Source organism: Lissotriton helveticus, chromosome 4_1 (assembly GCF_964261635.1).
Source record: "Lissotriton helveticus chromosome 4_1, aLisHel1.1, whole genome shotgun sequence".
Classification (NCBI taxonomy): Eukaryota; Metazoa; Chordata; class Amphibia; order Caudata; family Salamandridae; genus Lissotriton; species Lissotriton helveticus.
The window spans coordinates 1,381,629,782-1,381,643,899 of record NC_136063.1 but is presented as its reverse complement, the minus strand read 5'-3'; positions in this window follow the sequence as shown (position 1 = coordinate 1,381,643,899).

Below are 14,118 nucleotides of genomic sequence, written 5' to 3'. Positions count from 1 at the left end.
CCGGCATCACACCCGAAGGTGTATCTCCGCGCGGTGCTGTATAGTGAACAGGTCAAGGCATACGCTCATACTAAAACAGAGTTGTCTTTAGACGTTTCCTGAAGGCTTGATGGCTGGAGCACTGTCTGAGGGAAAGGGGAAGGTTGTTCCACAAACGAGGGCCCATAACAGAGAGGGCACGACCTCCCTGTCTGGTCTTATAGTGTCTGGGAATCTGAAGTAACAGCTGATTGCTGGACCTCAGGTTGCGGGAAGGGCGGTGGTGGACAAATTTTTCGGCCAGATAGTGCGGCCCTAGGTTATGGAGACTCTTGTGCACCACACAGCAGATCTTGAATTCCACCCGTTTCCGGATGGGGAGCCAGTGGAGTACTTTGAGAAGGGGCAAGGATGGAGTTCTGGGGGGGGCATTGATCACCAAACGTGCCGCGGTATTCTGAACAACCTGAAGTTTGTTGAGCACTCCTTCATTGGCTGCTAGAAGTAGGCCATTGCAATAGTCCAGGCGACTCAGTACGAGGGCCTGGACCAAGGTCTTCCTTGTGCTGTCAGGGAGAAGAGGAAACACTTTCCGCAGGAGGCTAATAATGTGAAAACAGGATCCCGCCGTGGTGCTGGCATGGTGGGCAAGAGTAAGATCGTGGTCCAGACGGACCCCCAGGTTTTTCACCACAAGTTTAGGGGAAGGGGCCTGGCCCAGACTTGTGGGCCACCAGTCAGGGGTCCACAGGATTTTTGCCTCTCCAAACAGCATGACCTCCGACTTTCCCACATTGCACTGTAGAAAGTTCCTGGCCATCCAGCTGGCGATCGCAGTCATGCCGTTAGAGAAAGCTTGTCTTATCTCCGGGGTGAAGGATTTGAAGGTAAACAGCAGTTGCGTATCGTCAGCGTAAGAGATGGGCAAAAACCCGAAAGACCTCATGATGTCGGCCAGGGAGGAGACATATACGTTAAACAACGTAGGGCTGAGACAGGAGCCCTGCGGAACTCCTCTAGTGATGCTGGTAGAAGTGGAACTGAAGGAACCCATATTGACCTTCTGGGTGCGCTCTGCAAGAAAGCTGGTGAACCATGCCAGGGCAGATTTGTCAATGCCAATCTCCTTTAGTCTGGTTAGGAGAATGGTATGGGATATGGTGTCGAATGCTGCGGACAAGTCCAGCAGCACCAACACCACAGAGAAACCCCTGTCCAGAGACATGCGTATAGCATCCGTGACGGAAAGAAGAGCCGTCTCGGTACTATACCTAGGCCTGAACCCCGACTGAGAATGGTCCAGACAGCCGGTCTCTCTGCTGTAGGTCATTGGTTTTCTAACCTAGGTAAAAGTCTTTTGAGTAAAATACTGATGCCATTTGCGGGAATAGGTATAGCAGTATTCATTATAGTAATCTGCTGCAAATGTTGCAAACATCAAGAGAAATACACTGTGAACAAGAGAGGAGTGAAACAAAATGTGGATGAACTTGAATTAGAAGAACTAAATAATCAGATTTATAAAAGGGTGAAGACTTCTCACCCTAATAAAGAGACTAAGGAAAAGCTGAACCGAATGTTTGAAGAGATTGAATTGGGGAAAATGTGAAAAGTTGGCATCTGGTTCCATTAATTTGTGATGATATAAAATATCATCAAAGAGGGGATTGATGGAGCAAGGATTCACACGTAAAGCGATTTGCTTGTATCAAGAACTTCAAATAATGTTAATAAATATAATCAGCATGTTCGTGTTACTAATATTGCACATTTTACATTACACGGGGTGTCTTGCCTATGTGTGTACTCATCCTAATACGCTTGCAACTAAAATGGCTGCTGCTACGCGGGAATTTCTTCTGCGCATGCGTCGGTCACACTCATGTGACGTGACGTACTCGCAGTTCTGGTGGGAAATATTTTGCACTTGCGCAGTAGTATTAAAATGGCTGCTTTGTGTTCTCACATGCCTGCAAGTTTGCATTGCTGCTTTCGCTATGCTGTTCGTTTTGCATTAATCCTAAGGCTATAGTTATTATAAAGTAATGGGAGTAATATAGGGATTCCTGGTCAAATCCTAGTTGGTGTGTTGACCTGTCCTTTCTTTTGACCAATCGAAATTGGGGATTCTTACACTTGCAACATTTGGAGGGTGGTATACTGACCCGAAAAAAGTATAACTAGCCTAGGTTTAGCTAGAGAAATTGTCCGACTTGTCCGAATAGCTGACCTGTGTCTACCAGGTGGTCAGTGGTTGTTGTCAACATGTTTCATGCAATTGTTCTGAAGGATACAGTGCAATTCACCAGGAGAAGGAGCCGGTATTGTGCAAGGGTAGGTTGACTGATGCAACATGCGGCGTGACTAGGGCACATACCTTGAAGTGCTCATATTCACGGAAGGAGACCATTGAAGCCTCACACAGCACAAGTTAGGGCTCCACTGAGATATGGTAGGACCTTCGGCCTACTTTCGAACTCCCTGTGGAGTAGGTAACTCTTCCATCCACAGCGGGTAGATAGTGTATATAGTTTCTAGGTCCTGATGAATTGCACTGTATCCTTCAGAACAATTGCATGAAACATGTTGACCAACCACCACTGACCACCTGGTAGAGTATACTTCCCTGGATCCTAACACCAGGAAGTTTTCTCTCCCACTGCTTTTACTAAGGTAGATAGCCACACCATTAAAACACTTTGTGGACTATCTATCCTTTTTTATCTATCACCACCACCTCTTCTACACATCTACAACCTTCCCACTAGGCCCTCAAACCCACATGCACCAACTGGCAGGGACAAAAGATCTCCGATAAAGAGCCCCATCTGGGTGACCATCAGACATTGCACTGCCAGTTTGACGAGGAGCAGAACCCAGATGATGAAGCATGACACCTAGCTTGCTGGGTGTGTGAGGGTTTTAGTCCCGAAAGGGAGGATCCCCATCCCCCTTTCACTTTTTCTTAAGTCTATTCCTGTTTGTTTCCAGTCTCACTCTTTGAATACACTTTACTAAGGGAACTGCGTACCTTTCTTTATTGACATATTCCCGGGCTCGTACGCTGGACCCTAAAAATAGCCCTACTTGTCCCTCTTTTTGAAAAATATGTTCATGAACCTCATTGACAGTATGGGCATCTGTGCAGATATGATTTGACAATTATACAGCAACAATGTGGTTGCTAATATACAGGATATATTTCATACACGGTCCCAGGTTCAATATCCTGCACATCTTGTGCGGGCTTCTATAGGAATTGTAATGGGCAGATTAGCAAGCCCATTTTCACATCTTTAGGGACATTTTCTTGCGGGAAAGAAAGACATGTTTTTGACAAGTGTCTGGATGATATGCACAATGCGTGTGTATAATTTTAAAGGTTTACCGTTATTTAAAAATCATTTTTATTGAGGTATCTTAATTGAAATGTCCATAATTGCGCACTTATTCTTTGTAATGATTTTAAATAATCAATCAATCAATAAAATACTAAATATGCACCATTGTATTTTGGGAGGTTGCATGCACTATTGGCATCCTTTATACCATTTCACACACTCCTAATTTAGAAGAATCACACAACGTACACACATTCCAATAAACCTGGATTGGGGCAATGTGAGCAGATTAAAAATCTCATCCTCATCGCAAACAACACTCTAGTTTGCTTGTTTTGAAATCATGTGACACAACCTTTTAACATAGTGTAGCCTACGTAGCACCATGAAGAGTATGGTGTCATACATTTTACACACTGCAGAGCATTTCTGTACTGTGGACACATTGCGAACTTCCATGGAGTAGTGTTTTCTATAACCACTTGTTGAGCCACTTAACTGTTTAATGAGTACAGTGCCCATGGCAGACAGTGACACATAGACATGGTATGGTTTTGTGCCATTTTATTTGACTGACACCACGTGTGTGGTCATTTGGATCTGACATGCATCAGAGGTTGGCGTCACAATGTGACTGACTCGGTCAGAGAAATTGTTAATGATACGGTTCCTCCATGCAAGTCCTGCAGCATTAGGTGAGGGGTGTACAGCACCAGCCTCTTCTTCATCCTCATCTTCATCAGGTGGTCCTGGCACTTGGATCCATGGAGCTCTAGTACGGACACATATGTTGTGCAACACACAACATGCCAGGATGATTTTATTCACCATTTCGGGCCTCTACAGCAGGCTGCCACCTGAGATATCCAAACACTGAAACCTTGACTTTAATACACCAAATGTCCGCTCCACACTGGATCGTGTGCATCTGTGTGCCGCATTGTACTGCCTCTGGCCTTGGGTGGTGGGGTTTCGAACTGGTGTCATCATCCATGGTCCAAGTGCATATCCTTGGTCCTCTGTGACATATAAGGGAAAGCAGAATTAGTCATTGGTTGTGCTGGATGTGTTGTTGATGTACATGGATTTGTGTGTTGGCATTTATGTAAACTTGTTTATCAAGTTAGCCATGTGTTGCAGCAGAATGCTTTAGTGCATGTTTGCAAATGATATTGGCTCTCTGCTGTGACTCCATCCAACATCATTTTGGTGTGCAGCTCAGTTGCATGAGTGGCTCTTCTCCCATCTGCCACTGATCCACATAATGCACTGTCATTATCATTAGCTACGTAGGAGGCATGATAACACACAACACACACTTGACTTTCCGTGCTGCTGCATTCGGCAAGCCAGCAGCAACGCACAACACATACTGTTTCCAGTCATGAGCTGAGCAAAAACCACAGTTAGCTATCCCTTACATGCATGGACCATTGTGGCCTTGTTAGCTTCACCAACAACATCAACTTCTGCAGATGCAACACCATCCACTACCTGTACTATGTGCTCCTTCCTGTCTTGGACTCCAACTCACATGCCATGAGTGCTCAACATACATTGTCCATGTTGACATATGACATGTCTGACATTTGGCTGACCACGGTTGTCACCACACTGATCCACAATGCAGGGCACACCTTAGACTTGTCATTATGAACGGCTAGGGCCATCACGTTGGCACCTGTCTGTACCCAGCCCGGACCAGGTCCAAAAATCATGCAAGTCATACACACCATAAGTGCATTGGGTACACAGCCAATGAACTGCAGAGCAGGGCTGCTACTTTGTAAATGTATGTCTGCAAATTTTCAAGGTAGACAAGAATACTTTCAATGGTGTACACTGCAACAATGAGATCACACACTTCATTACGGTCACACAACTGGGTTGAGACCTGTCCTTCCGCAAGCTGAATATTCAAACATTATCTTCCATGAATCTGTAGACCACACCATACTCAAGGGATAAAAGCATAAGTTAGATGCTCATTGCCAAGACTTTGCTTGTTGATTATTCCACCCCTGACACCCTTGATGCTGTACCGGGAGGCTATGGGATCACAAGTTAGGATCATGTGTGACAAGGAGGGATGGTCTAGCAATGAGTTAGAGACTTTCTTTCACATGCCGAATGGGAGAGGCAGATAAGTCCAAATGTGAAGGATGTGTATCCACACTCAATCATTGACGATAACAACACAGCATGCTTCCTGATTTTCCACACCACTGGCCCAGGATCTCACATTTGTTCATTTGATGTAGGTATTCATAGAGCTAAATTGAGCGACCCATCACAAATTATTCATCATTTAGGGTATCGGTACATACACTTTGAAGATTTTGTGAAAACAGAGGTACCAATAGTCTGTGATGGGCTCATGATGCACCACCTGACACAAATTAAACATTGCTCCCACACACCAAGCAGTCCACTTCCTGGTTGCATTCTTCACTGACATGACTAACATGGAATTGGTAATGCTCGTGGCCATTTCCATGGTCCTACCAACATAGTATCCCTTTTCACATGCCATGTCAAGTTGTAACAACATGCAAATCCAATCAAACAGGGATCCACAGGCAGTGTGATGATTTATGACAAGCACATTTGCTCTGGGTTTACAAGATTGTGAAAGCATATTGGTTCAGGACATTGACATTGCCTACAGACAAGTAGAAACCTGCTTCACAGAGGCACTCAATGAGTTAGCACCATGGTTCACTGACAATGCCAGCACAGCTATGACGTCTACACCCAAAATCAACAGGTATTCACACTAGAGACTGGCAATGGTGCAAAAAAGATGACATGCCAATGGCCTAATAACTATTGTATCATAGTTAAGGTGGCTTACAAGCAATGAAAATCCCAAACTTACGAACTGATCAAGACATCCCACGCAAGTTGTATGACACGTAAATCAATATGTCGGAATACTCATCTGCAAACATGTCTAGCTTACTGAAAGTCTTACAATGTGATGTGAGATTGACTCAGCCCACTCATACATCTGAGGGTCCTGTAATGGATTATTCAAATTATTGACTGATGAGGTAGAAGAGGTTACTGTCTTGTTTCATCTGGAGGATCACCAGGGCATGGGCAGCATAACCACAGTGGATATAGCAGTCAAAGGAGTAACAGTACACAAGTTTTGAGCTCTAGCAACAGATGTGATTATGAAGCTAGCAACTGTTGGCATTACAGGCTAAATGCAGGAACCATCACACACAGTAATTCTGATGCAGGTAAGTCACTGCATCATGCCATTGAGGTCATTCCTGTCCTCCCACTCATTCTAATTATGTACAGTCCTCTTGGAATGTCAACAAGACACGGTCTGTACATTGAGATGTTACCTCACAGGGACCATGAGCTGAATCTTTGTTTGTGGCCCATTTTGACACTACCTTTCCTGGGAGATAGTTGATGAAAACTGAATTTATCTACAACTCAGCAACCATTGCACTTAAAAGGCCCTGCTACACATGTCGCAAACTTTTTTCCAAACTGCACACTCCACTGAAACTGCGATGCTCTTGCCTAGTGTAACTCTGGGACAACGAGCAGCCATGGGTCAGACTGATGCACGGATCCTGTAGCATTTCAGTGCAGCATTTGCCACCATCTCTCATGGGCTAATGCTCCTGTGACTGGAGTCATGTGGAGTGAAGACCTTAGCCCTTAGATGGATGAGTTATTTCATTACATCAAGGGGCATTCATGTGGTACATGCAAGGTTTTTTTCTGGAATTACTCCACTCCTACATGGTAACCCTCATGGCTGGCTATTGGACGCCAGACAGTTTGATCTTTATTTGTTACCACTTTCCTGCATGGTTGTAGGTGCACGGGGTCGCAATTGTATCATACGCTGATGATACTCTGCTTATCTTCACACTGTTCCAATAGCCAGAGCTCATCGCATGACAATTTGCTTCATGTATGAAGGCAGTTGCTACATGGAGGGCTAATCACTGCCTGTAAGTTAATGGCAGTTCAAAAGAGGTGGTGCTCGTAGAAGGAGCGTCATTCATATCGACATCTGCTTGGTGGCCTCATACACTTTGTTGACTCACAAATCACCATATAGACTGGATTTACTTTATCGTATGGCATGATTCCACATTCCATGTGTGAGGAGAATGAGTTAAGAAGCAGGGACATGTTTATGAACACTGCAAGTCCAGACTCAGATACATATTTGAGGCTCAATCTCAATATACCTACAGGTGTACCCAGTGGTCTGCATCTGCCTCGCATGCCTCTGCATCCTCCATGCATCCATCACAAGTTACCACACATTGTTGTGTGCTACTGGGCCGCTGACGGTAAGTGAAATGAAGCTGGACTACATTTTCACACTATATGGCAACATGTCAAACTCTGCTGTGGTATTCATCCTACCTATCCAGCACAAGACATGCACACTGGGACTTGTGTTGCAAGTTTCTTTGTGAGTGATGTTTCTCCATCACACATGCATGTTTCACAAATCTCGCAACATTTGCTGGGGGTGCAGGGGTGCACGACTTACAGTGAGTTGGGTCAATGTATCTAGCTGCAGTTCCCACAGTTCATGGTGTTAATGTGTCTGGTGTGGGGTGATGTTGTTTGACATCTTGTATGCGATATTGTGACATGGAGATTAGCACATTTCTGTTTTGCGTGTGTGTAATGCCGATGCAAGTGGTATGTTGGATTGCTACTTACCAACTAGGACTGCATTCCCATATGTCCCATCCTGGAAGCGCTGGTTAATGACTGACTGCCGATAGATGTACGAATCATGCACACTCCCTGGAAACTTGGCAATGACATTTGTGAACAGTCCACAGTGGTCCACTATCGCATGCACATTCATTGAGTGAGTGTGCTTTCGGTTTCAATATATGTGTGCACTGTCAACAGGTGGCACTAATTGGACATGTGTGCAGTCTATAGCACCCAGAACTTGTTGAAATCCAGCTATGGCATGGAAACCCTGCTTGACCAGAAGCTGTTCCCGCACAGTGTTGGGGAAGTAGAGTTGCTGGGGTATCAGGCTGACAAAAGAAAGAACGGGGAATGGGGTCACACACTATTGCACCTATACTTAGTACTGTTCAAGTAAGAGATTTCTTAGGTGTCACGGACCAGAGATTCACTTGCCCCTAAATCTCCTAAGACAAAAAGTCGGCTATGGTTTTAACTGAAGATAAATAAAGAGTGAACCACAAACAACTCCACTGAATTGCTGTCTTCATCTACCAGAACATTACCAAGTTGTTTTGTTGAATTTTGTTGAAATACTGAATGTACTTACACAAATAATAGTGTGCTGGACCATGGTGTATTATAAATTGCTGGGGTATCAGGCTGATTATGCCATCCAACACAATAGGGAGAAATCTTGAAAAGGCTGCCTGTGAGACGCTGTCGAGTCTGGATGTTGTGGGTTGGAAGGTTCCTGAGGCCAGGAAATGCAGCACAGTCAGCAGCTTTGTTTGCGGGGGGATATTAGTTATCTGCTGGGTTGGTGGTGTCAGCCTGTGGGCAACGTGGTTCAGGATGTAGTCAATTGATGTCCGTTTGAGCCTGTAGTGGGCTATTACATCCTGTGGTTGTCGGTCTCCAAGGATTATTCGTCTGCGCATTGGCCGCCGTCGTCTTTGGCACTGCCTTGGTGGTGGTCCAGGAGGCGGTGGTGGTGGTGGTGGTGGTTGTTGCCTTTGTGGGACTCCGAGCTGAATGATTACTGCCTCCATGGCATCTGCAGGTCCTCAGCTTTGTGGCGTGGCTGGCCTGGGCTGGTCTCCCTCTATGTGGCCTCCTTTTTATCTCCAGTTTTTCTTTTTTAGAACTGGTTTTAGCAGTTCTTATTTATCTCCAGCTAAGGGGCCTTAGCGCGAATTTGTTTGATGCTAAGCAAGTCCTGGCGATCGTTACTAATAGTGCGATTGTGTGTTAACGACTTTTTTCGTGACATTTAGCGAGGGTACGCCTACCTCGCATACCATTAGCGATATTTATCGCTTCCATGAACGGCGATAATTTTTTTGCTCGCTATCGCCGGAAAACTGTAGCTAACAGTAGTTAGCGACAGCTTGCTAATAGGGCGATAGTTTTTTCACCGCTTTATCGGGATTTTTTCTCGCTAAAGCGGCGATAGTGCCCTTGATAATATGCTCCTTGGTTCCTCCTGCAGACAAAGGCTCCTGTGTCTCCTTTTACTAAATAAGGAGGGTATGGAAGACTTGGGCGGTTTCCCCACCACCGAACCCAGTAAGTGGGTATAAACGGTTCTTCACACTGTTTCTCATTTTCTCTCTGTCTTCCTCTCACTCTTTCTTTCTTTTTCTCTCTGTCTTCCTCACACTCTTTCTTTCTATCTCTCTGTCTTCCTCTCACTCACTCTTTCTTTCTTTTTCTCTCTGTCTTACTCTCAATCTTTCTTTCTATCTCTCTCTTTCTCCTTCGATGGATGCATGATGCACAATCTTATATTGCTTTTTATCTAAAAGGCTGTGATTCACTAATCGACGTTCCCCCCAACACCACCACAGCTGAACACGTGTAGAACCTGCGATGAAGCGTGGACATCCTGAAGGTTGCTTTGGCACGTGGTGCACCCTCTTACACACACATCTGTGGTAGAAGGTGAACAGAGAGGCTTCTTTCGGCAGCAGTGGGCATTCATCTCTGGACGGTGGGCGTGGATATTGTGCAGCAGTCTGGGCACACAAGAGTGCACAGACAACTCCGAGAAGTGGGAGTGGATAGGGTGCAACAGCTTGAGTGCGCATTGGAGAAACAGAGAATTAGGCGTATGCAGTTGTATGTATTCTGCAATTAATAATTCTATACTATCTTTCAGATGACTAAACTTGAGGGTGCATTATATTCCGCACGTGGTAGGAGACACACCGGTGGCACAAAGGTGAGCTGCGAAGATTTTCTCCAGTGACAACACTCCCTCGCCTCTCTTCCTTTCTCTCTCACACTTTCTCTCTTTCTCTCTCTTCCTCTCTCTCTTATTCCTTCTTTCTCTCTCTTCCTCTCTCTCATTCTTTCTCTCTTTCTTCCTCTCTCACTCTTTCTCTCTCTATCTTCCTCTCTCTCAAACTGTTTCTCTCTCTTTTCCTTGTATCTTACTCTTTCTTTCTCTCTTTCTCTGTCTTCCTCTCTCTCACTCTTTCTCTCTCTCACTCTTTCCTCTCTCTCACTCTTTCTCTCTCTCACATTTTCTCTCTCTCTTCCTCTCTCACACTGTTTCTCTCTTACTCTCTTCATTGTATCTCACTCTCTCTCTCTCTCTCACTGTTTCTCTCTTTCTCTGTCTTTCTCCCTCTCTCTCTCTCTCTCTCTCTCTCGTTCTTTCTTTCTTTCTCTCTCTCGTCCTCTCGCTCACTCTTTCTTTCTTTCTCCTTTGCTGTAGGCATGACGCACAACCTTAGATTTCTTTTTGTCTTGCAGGCTGTGATTCACAAATGGTCAAGCAATGACAGGACATGACTGTGCATAGTTTTAATTGTTGTTGTTTTGTTTTAATAATATGTTTTTTATGTAAATCCATACATGCCTAAGATTCTTATTTATCCAACCTCCCAAGCATCTTCTTATCATTTGTACAACATTACCCAATTTTTTATATTCCAGATTCCCTAACGTGACTGTCATATTTGTTTGTGGGGGTGAGGGGGGAATAGTGTACCAGAAGCTCTTGCTGTGGGATGTCAAAGCAGTGTTGGGTGTCCAACCTGCATGATCGTTTCCTCCATTGCATCTTTTCTCACAGACTTACGAGCCGGCGCGCTGGCTTGTAGATGAAGAGCTGTGAGCCGACTGGCTGGATCATAGAGGGAAAACCGCGGCCCATCAGTTCGCAGAGGGAGAGATGCGGGCCAGCTCGCAGAGGAACACCTGCGGGCCGAATGGTATAGGGAAAGGTGCGGGCCATCGGCTTCCAAAGGGATAGCTGCTGAACAGTAATGTAGGGAGAGGGAGCGTGAAGAGCGTATCTCGCAAAGAGAGACTTGCGGTATATTTCCAGTCTTGGCTTCACAGATACAACTGCGGGCCCGAGAACTCGCACCCGAAGAGCTGTGAGATGACAAATTGTTTGCAGAGGGAGACTTGCGTGCCCAAGAAGGTTGTTGGAGGGATGCTGTTGATGGGGGAAGAGGGTGCATTACCTGTTGATGTGGGGAGACGCAGCGTGAAAGGGGTATCTCGCACAGACAGAGCTCCGGTATATTAAACTGCCCCTGAGACCTTTCTTTTATATCTTCACTCGATGCGAGGCATAAGATGGCTGCTAACACTTCCTGGTTTGAAGTGTTAGCAGCCAATTAGAGGACACTTCCTGGTTTGAAGTGTTAGAAGCCAATCCGAGGCAGGCTCATGCTCAGGCACCCTCCAGATATATATATATATTTTTTCCTTTAATATCTCAAAAATTACTGAAATGATTTACACCATTTCATCAATAGCGCGCTTTCTGGATCAAGACCTTTTTCCCTGCCAAATTCAGCAGTTTGACCTGTAGCCTTGTCTAAAGTTTCCTATGGAAAATGCATTGAGAAAACACTTTTTCATACCCCCCTTTTTTCTCAGCCCCCCCCTCGACCAATCACCCCATAACTTTCAAGATAGGAGCTGATCAAAAAAGAGAAACTATTTGAAAATTTCGTAAAGATTCATCAAATGACGCCAAAGTTATAAGCACATGGAGGGCTCCAGGAGGGGGCCGCGCAACCCCCCCTCCCAACATGAGTGAAGCTCCGAGGCTGAGGGAACCCCAGCGGGCCCCCGCAGCCCCAGCAAGCCCCCGCTATTATTTTTTAAGAAATGCCCCGGTACCTAGCCCGCCCAGGGGCCTCATTAAAATAAAACAGGGGAATCCGAGACCCCAGCTTGAATTGCGCCGATATATATATATATATTACCTACTGGCGGTCGCCAGTAGGTATATATAGTTAGGATTTTTTTCCTATGGGATTTTTGAAAATTCTATGTCGAATAACTTTAGCGTTTGAGGACGGAATTGGCTGAAATTTTCAGGAAAATGGAACATTTTGTTTCTGAGCAGCCCCTAAAAATTTGGGGGGGTTTCGTCAAGGGGGGGCCGAGAAAAAAGGAGGGTCCCAAAACGCGTTTTTCCCATGTTAATTTCCATAGGGCGGTTGGACTCACTTTTAGCCCGAACGGCTGAATGGATTTCCACGAAACTTGGCAAAATTGTAGGGACTGTTAGCCCGATGTGCCTTTGCTAGGTCTCAATATATGTGCTCCAGTGGATTTTGATAAATTAACGTTCAAAAAAAAATATATATCTGTAACAGCGCTCCGGGTAGCGCCCCGGTTCGCGTACCTGACGCGTAACGGAACTTCGCGAAGCAAAGGGGGGAATGACCATAAGGGGGCATAGTAGATCCTCCCTGACCCCCTAGGTTTGATGTGGAGGCTTTAAAAAGGCCCCGCGGGGTACGCGCACCGGGAAGCGGTCCGGGAGCGTACTATGAGGAAAAAAGAATGATAGACTTTTCAAATATTGTATGTTTATTGATTGTTCGTTTTGTTGTTTTTTTTTTTGTTTTTTTTTATTTAAGTAGCAATATGTAGGTACCAATGCAGAGTCAAAAAATTAATATACACCGTCTCCTTTGTAGATATCTTGCATGTTGTTTCAGAAGTTATTGTGGAATATGGAATTCATACCATAGTGTGTCAGGAAAGCAGAAACAATATGGAGGCAGGAGATGATAAAGAGATGGTAAATACACATTGGAGATAATATAGTGGGAGAAAGGAAGTATCTATGAGCAAACTGACTATGTAACACAAAAAAGTTGCACAGTATACTATAAGTCTGACTTTACATTATAATCAATTTGGTACTAGCTTAAGAATTCCATATAAAAATGAATAATGTCTCAAACAATTTTAGAATTATTAAATATAAATTTATTTTTCAGATTCATTTTCCAAATTAAACATAACTTCTAACATTTGACTGTCAGAAATGTCCTCATTTTGAAGGAGGAAATCCACAGACTCTACACATTGTAGAAGTTCATGGTCCCGTGATTCATCCATGAAATCTGAGTCATCATTGTCCTCAATAACTTTTTCTGTGTTGTTCTCCAGAACAATTTTGAAGGAAATATTCTGCTCTCCTTCCATTTTCTTGCTGTAATTTGCATAAAAAATAAATATATCAGTAGAGATAGGGCACTGTTGGGTTTAAGTTCAGACAGGTACTTGTGAGTTTATAACAGAAAAGTTATCTATGGGCACTGTATGGTTTCAGGCGTGAAGTAGTACTATTAAAAAGTGCCTGTGAAGAAGCCTATGTAAATTCATAATTATACCACAGAAACCTAAATCAATCCATAATTATAATAAACAAGCCTTTCTCAATCTCTAACTCTTACAGAGGGACAGTATATAACTATCTGAAAATGTTTTCCCAAATTAATTTAAAGTGCATGACATAGTTCTCCTTTCTAATTGACAAAATAACAGCTTACCTTTTAAAAACAAGTTGAAGTTGTCAGTGAAAATGCTCTTGCAATGTACTTCAGGAAGTAGTAGTCAAAATGGCTGTGTTTCTCTCTCTTTCTTTATATATATTCAGGTACATAACCAATCAAATGTCAGGTAAAAAAAGTAGAAAATGAAAGTAACATTTTAATTGGTTGTAAATTCCAACACTTCAGATGTGTTTTGTGAAGTAATTTACCTCAGGGTATTTAGAGAGGTCTACAGGCTAAATGGCTAAATGGAATTCCAACCAAATTTGTGAAAATGGTAGGGA